Source organism: Neophocaena asiaeorientalis, unplaced genomic scaffold (genome assembly GCF_003031525.2).
Source record: "Neophocaena asiaeorientalis asiaeorientalis breed wild unplaced genomic scaffold, Neophocaena_asiaeorientalis_V1.1 scaffold308, whole genome shotgun sequence".
NCBI lineage: Eukaryota > Metazoa > Chordata > Mammalia > Artiodactyla > Phocoenidae > Neophocaena > Neophocaena asiaeorientalis.
Window position 1 is genome coordinate 4,711,197 of NW_020172768.1, and position 6,329 is coordinate 4,717,525.

Genomic DNA, 6,329 nt, shown 5'->3' on the forward strand with positions numbered 1-6,329 from the left:
TTCTGGTGGAGCTCCATGGGACACAAGCCGAAGCCAAAGTGACTGGCATGGAAATGGGCTTATTACCCAATCAGACCTTTTTCTGAGAATTCTGGTATAAAGATTCTCATTCTTCTCCACTGGGCTTGAAGTTGAGATGTAAGATCTAGAGCGGCTGTATCTGCAAGAGCCTTCTGTAAACAGCATGTGATATACACACAATAGTAGCAGAGATGGGAAACCAGACTCGGATGGCTCTGGAACCCTTACTGCGAGATACGCCTCAAGACGTCAACTCTTTAATTATGTAAGCAAATAAAACGCTGTTTTTTCTTAAGCCAATTTGATTTGGATTTTCCCTCATTTTTAAGAGAAAAAGTTCCTGAGAGCCCTGTGTTTTCTTGGATTTTGGCAGCCATGATAAGGGCAAGCATTTGTTCAATTTCTGTCTTTCACACAAATTAGAAATTCTATGAAAGCTGGAACCCTACGAATCTTATGTATTGTTGTTTTCCAGTTTCTAGTACAATGTGGAACACATAGTAGAATATCAATATTTTTGAATGAACAAAGGAATGAATAACACATGAATGGAAGATTCTAAGATCCCAAGGCCTGTCACCTTTTTGTTCCAAGGTCCTGATCCAAAAAGTGATTCTAGTTCTCTGTGTCTCATGTTGGACTCGATGTTCTGGAAAGAGTTCAATTAGAGGATGTTCCCACTTTCCTGTTACTCCTTCCTTCCCAAGAGAGTAACTTACCTCCGTGTACCTTAGTTCTGTAGCTTGGAAGCCTCTTCACTCACACTCCCTCCACCGCTGCACAACTCCTGGAAACTGCCTCATGTGTGAGGGTAGTGGAAGAGGAAGCCTCCATGCAATGCAACTCCTTACGACCTTCTCACCGCGCCGTGGTCTCCAACCGCTTCATTCAAATAAAGATGCTATGTCCATCTTCAGCCTGTCGACTCCATAGACTATCTCTCAGTGTCCAAACTGGGGCAAGAAAAAAATGGCATGCTATTTATTTTCCTTATGAATCCAACATTCAGTTTAATGAGCTGGAAAACTTCAGAAATAGAAAAGGGTTCGAATTTGGAAAACTAAACAGCACCTGTAGATTAAGGTTCCCGATGGGGCCGTGATTGCAGGCTTTAGGTCATAGATTTTAGCAACCATGGGTTTTGTGGAGCTTTGACCTTATGCCAGGCGGCTGGCTGTTCTAGTTGTGGGTTGTGAGGCTTTTATCTAGTGCAGCTTGTGGAGGCAGATTAAGGTCTCAGGCTTTAGAAGTCAACCATATGGGATTTTGATGTTTGTAAGTCACTAGAGTTGATGGCACTTTTGTTCCGCAGGTTTGTAGCTTTTTCCTCAACACCCACACACCATAGCAAGACGCCCAACGAATGGGGGCGCTTAGTAAGCGCGTGCAAGCTGTGCCTATTCTAGCAAGAATTTGACCACAGGAAAAAAGTCTTGCTAATACAGCCCTGCAGGCCTTGTGGTGGGTCAGCGAGGAGCTGGGCAGTGTCCAGGAAGGGACCCTGCAGAACAACGTTGGCCGCCTCTGCTGCATTTCTCCAACCAGAAAGGAGGTCTAGACTTTACACTTCAAAGGTAGACACTTTTCTAAACAGCAAGGACCTCCTGTATAGCACAGGGAGCTATATTTAATATTCTGTAATAACCTATATGGGAAAAGAATGTGAAAAGATTATATATATACATGAATCACTTTGCTGTACACCTGAAACGAACACGGCATTGTAAATCAACTATACTTCAATAAAAAGTAAATAAATATAAAAATAAATTTGTTTTTAAAAAGTAACCACTTCCCACCTGTACTGAAGAGCACTGTGACGTGACACGCTAGCTTTAAGTGTTTAAACCAGGAAGCGTTAGTCTTAGATCAGCTACCCATAATTCTGTTCATCTTTCCACGTTGTTTTGAAGCCCTTTTAGAGCCCAAAGAGGAAAATGAGGAAGGAATAACTTTGAATTCGTGCAGCTTATCTTAGCAAGAGTCACCCCAGAGTAAATGGCGTAACTTAATCACATATGTTTAGAAGGAGGCTGTAGACGTCGGAGTCCCAAGCTACAGCTCCTCCCACAGAAGCATATTATTATAGATTGTTTTAGGAAACAGAGAAAAAGGAAGGAGTCTTTAATAGTAAAAGAATATACCATTATCTTGGGAGGACATAAAGAGAAAAAAAAAATCAATGGACTCATTGTAAACCCAAATGCTAGAAGAGAATTTGAAATACCTATATTTAAAAGGCTTGACCTCTAGAAATCAAGCCTGCCTAGGAAATTCAAGAAGAACCGTAATTGTTTGCAAAATCAAAACATGGTTGAGTCATACAAACAGAACAGGGGTAATAAAAGATTAAGAAAAATTGCCCAAAACCTGTAAAAAATAATCAAAGGGGAAGATGGTATTTTCTTTCAATATCATACAGAAACGTTGAATAGGCCTGCCCAAGCATTCTTTAATTTTCTTGGGGAATTTGTTTATGTTTGACTTTCCTATTACAGTTTGATTATGGCGCAGATGCTGTAAAGTTTCAGGTTAACTAGCATATTTCTTTCTACTAGAGAAGAAAATCCCAAAGGTTACAGTTTTATTGTCCTGTTGAACATTAACCAATTTGGTACCTATCCTAGCAATCTTATTCTAACATTCTTTTTTATTTTTTAATGCTTATAAAATATCCAGTTCCTCAAAGCTGTCCTCTCTGAGGCAGCTTTACCATCTTACTGGTTTCCTCAACGATGAAAAACTATGAGTAATGTTGGAGAAGTAGTCCTTCTACATGTGAATGAGAGTCATGTTTTTAACTTTTTGAAAATTATACTTTAACCGTTGTGGAGATCCCACTGAGATGCCTACAGAGCCAATTAAACTGAATTATCTAAATATTCATTTCATGGAGCAAGTCCAGAAATCTCCTTTCTTGGTTCTTGGAGTGATTCTCAAGGGGCACAACAACTTAACCTGTCCTGACTCTTTTTCTGGTCTTTTCCTCCAGATTTTGTGTTTTTGTTTTTGTTTCTATACTTAGCCAAGTTCAGTTCTGGGTCTGATTTGTGCATGGCTGATCAGTTATTCCTTATCGACGGCAACAAGATTGGGCATCTAATTCTATTAATCTGACCATTTGGTGATTGCTCTTGGATGAGGGGTATCTATTCTAAGCTGAGAAACAGCAGAGAACCTGTTTTATTAATTTTTGTTTGTCTGTCTACTTATGAGCTTAAATAAAAATTATGTCCTCTGAGAAGGAGAACTAATCTTTGAGATCTAGTCTGGTGAGTCTTTTTGTTTACTTTGACCCATGGTTAAAGTTGTAAAACTGAAGCCAGGGGATCTCTTTGTATAAGGGAGGAAAGTCTTTACCCCTCAGTGTGTGAATGTGAAATATTTTTCTACCTCTAGAGTATATTAAGAAATGAGATCATAATGTATTTTAAATTAAAAGAGCTATGTTTTAATTAGTTTAACGAAAATAAGTGCTTATAAATATATATATATATAACATTTTCCCAGAATTCAGAATATTTTCCCAGAAAATAAAGAAACTAAACACCTAATACTTTAAATATATTTTTAAGAGAATAAAAAGTTCTTTTCATAGAAACTGCTAGCCCAGAAGTATTTTTATGTAAAAATCCAAGTTTACATAATTAAAGTGAATCCATACTGATTTGGTCATTTTGTTTGAAAATAATCATATTTTCAAATCCGGATTTTATTAATGTTAAGTATAATATAACCGTATATCTTGTTTTTATAAGATTTGATGTTCAACTAAATTAAAATATAATTTCAAGTTTTAACATGTTCTGTAATGTTTCAGCTTAAAAATAAGTGTAAAGATTCTTAGTTAACTTTAACTAGAACTGATATTAAATTAATTAATGACTAATCTCTGTACACCTGAAAAGAGTCTAAGTAAAATAGAATACTGAAACATTGATCATAATATGTACCTAATCTATATACTTTTGTTTCTTATTTTTGTATGTTATGGAGTGACTATACCTTTGGGTCATGTTAATGGATATATTTATTTTGTCACTTTAGGAGGTTGTAAAATGGGTGTATGTGACTGTGGGTAGTTGTACCATGTATATCATATCCTAGCAATTCTGCTAAAATGCTTATGAATGGACAAATAATTATCAATCACCTCCCTCCCAGTTTTTTTTCCTATGAAAGTAGAAGTTAGTTAATTTAGTTAAAAGTTATAGTAAATATGAGTGATTAATACTATACTAGCAGAGATAGTAGCAAGAAAATACAACTGTGTTTTCATAATGATGGGAAATGTTTTGGTTTATCAAGGAAAACATGAGGGTGGGCCAGCAGGCTGGACACCCAGGGAAGAGCTGGTGCTGCAGTTCAAGGCCACCTGTTGGCAGAATTCCTTCTTACTCGAGAGAGGTCAGCCTTTTGTTCTAGTCAAGCCTGTAGCTGATTGGGTGCAGCCCACCCACATGGTGGAGAGCAATCTGCTTTCCTCAAAATCCACCAATTTTAATGTTAATGTCATCTAAAAACACCCTCACAGGAACATCCAGAATAATGTTTGACCAATTATCTGGGCACCTTGGCCCAGCCAAGTTGACACATAAAATTCACCTCCACACTATTGTTTCTCAGGCACATGTGATACTGTCTTAATCAAGCCACCAAATCTACTTTTAGGACTCTTTTGAATTTAGTTTGCTAAGAGCATATCCCAAATTTGAAAAACAAACAAAAAAAAAGAAATTGCAATTTCTTTTACACCCAAAACTATTTTTGAGATTTCCCAGAAAGCCCTGGACAGTCACAAAGATTTGTCCTTTCACTTTCTATGAAAAGAAATACTAGAAATGGTTAGGTATACTTGGTATGATCTGTACTTCTTAATTAGCTCAGTGCTATTTTCAGAGCAGCATGGGAAGAGTTGTTAAGTCAAAGGATAATTTTATGTAGGTAAAATGTCATTAATATAAATATTTCTGAAATTGTACACTTTTTGAACTGGAAGTACCTGGAGATTTATTAATGTCTTTCTTCTCTATAATATGTTCTTATCCTCAGGAGAAACACTTGTCAAATCTTTATGAAATGGTTACTTATTTTCCCCCAGTAGAGAACTTTGTACTTCTCCATTTGGATATTATTGATGACGACACAAACTATGGTTAATTTTATCCACACATATTTTCTGCTTTCCTCAGATGCTTACCTGAAAGCTCACAGCTTGTCATGTGTTTAACAAAGGACAATCTCAGAGCTTCATGCAAAGGACTCTACCAAGTACTGTTAACTATTGTTATTTCAAGGAGTAGAAATTCTAAAGGATGGGCTTCAGAGCTTACAGCTGACAATGCTGAACCAGGGGACTGTACCAGGAGTCTTTTTAGTTCAAAAGCAGATAAATTCAAGAACATAGACTGCTGTCAAAAATCCAGCAGCACAAGGATCAATTTCACAAACAGAATAAATTGATGAGGGATATTTCGTGACGATTATTTATTTGGTAGATGACTTATCTCTTAATGTTTATATTTTGATGGAAATAATGAGAAAGTTCATTCCTTTCCCTTCATAATCTACCGCAGATTTTCAATTTAGTAAACTATGCTCTTGCAAACTAAAATAAAAACGTGTAAATGGTATCTGATCCCCAATGACCACTCAGAATTCAGAAATAATTTGAGGCTTTGCAGGCCATATGGCCTTCCTTGGTTGCAACTACTCAATTCTGATGAATATATCTAAATACTGAAACAGCCATAGATTATATGTAAATAAATATTGTGTTCCAGTAAAACTTTGCTTACAAAAACTGGTGATGGGCCTGATTTAACCCAGTGGGCTGTAGTTTGTCAACACCTGATCTGGAGTACCCTGAAGTTTCTGTTTTCTGCCCTGAATCTTGACTATTCCAGTGCCAACATAATTTTTAAGTCTAAAGTGTATCCGGCATAAGCTTTCTTTGGCGAATCATTTTTAGGGTCTTCGAGTTGTTGAGGCTGTTCCTCCAGCTCTGTCTAAATGGATATTTTATCTCCAACATGGCAGAAGCTAAACAGCACCAGCCCTCTTCCACCGAGGTTGGAATTAACTGAGAGAAACACTAGCATTAGACATCTGCCGATCCAAATGTCAGGCTTTTTTTTTTTTTCGTGCTACGCGGGCCTCTCACTGTTGTGGCCCCTCCCCTTGAGGAGCACAGGCTCTGGACGCGCAGGCTCAGCGGCCATGGCTCACGGGCCCAGCCGCTCCGCGGCATGTGGGATCTTCCCGGACCGGGGCACGAACCCGTGTACTCTGCATCGGCAGGCGGACTC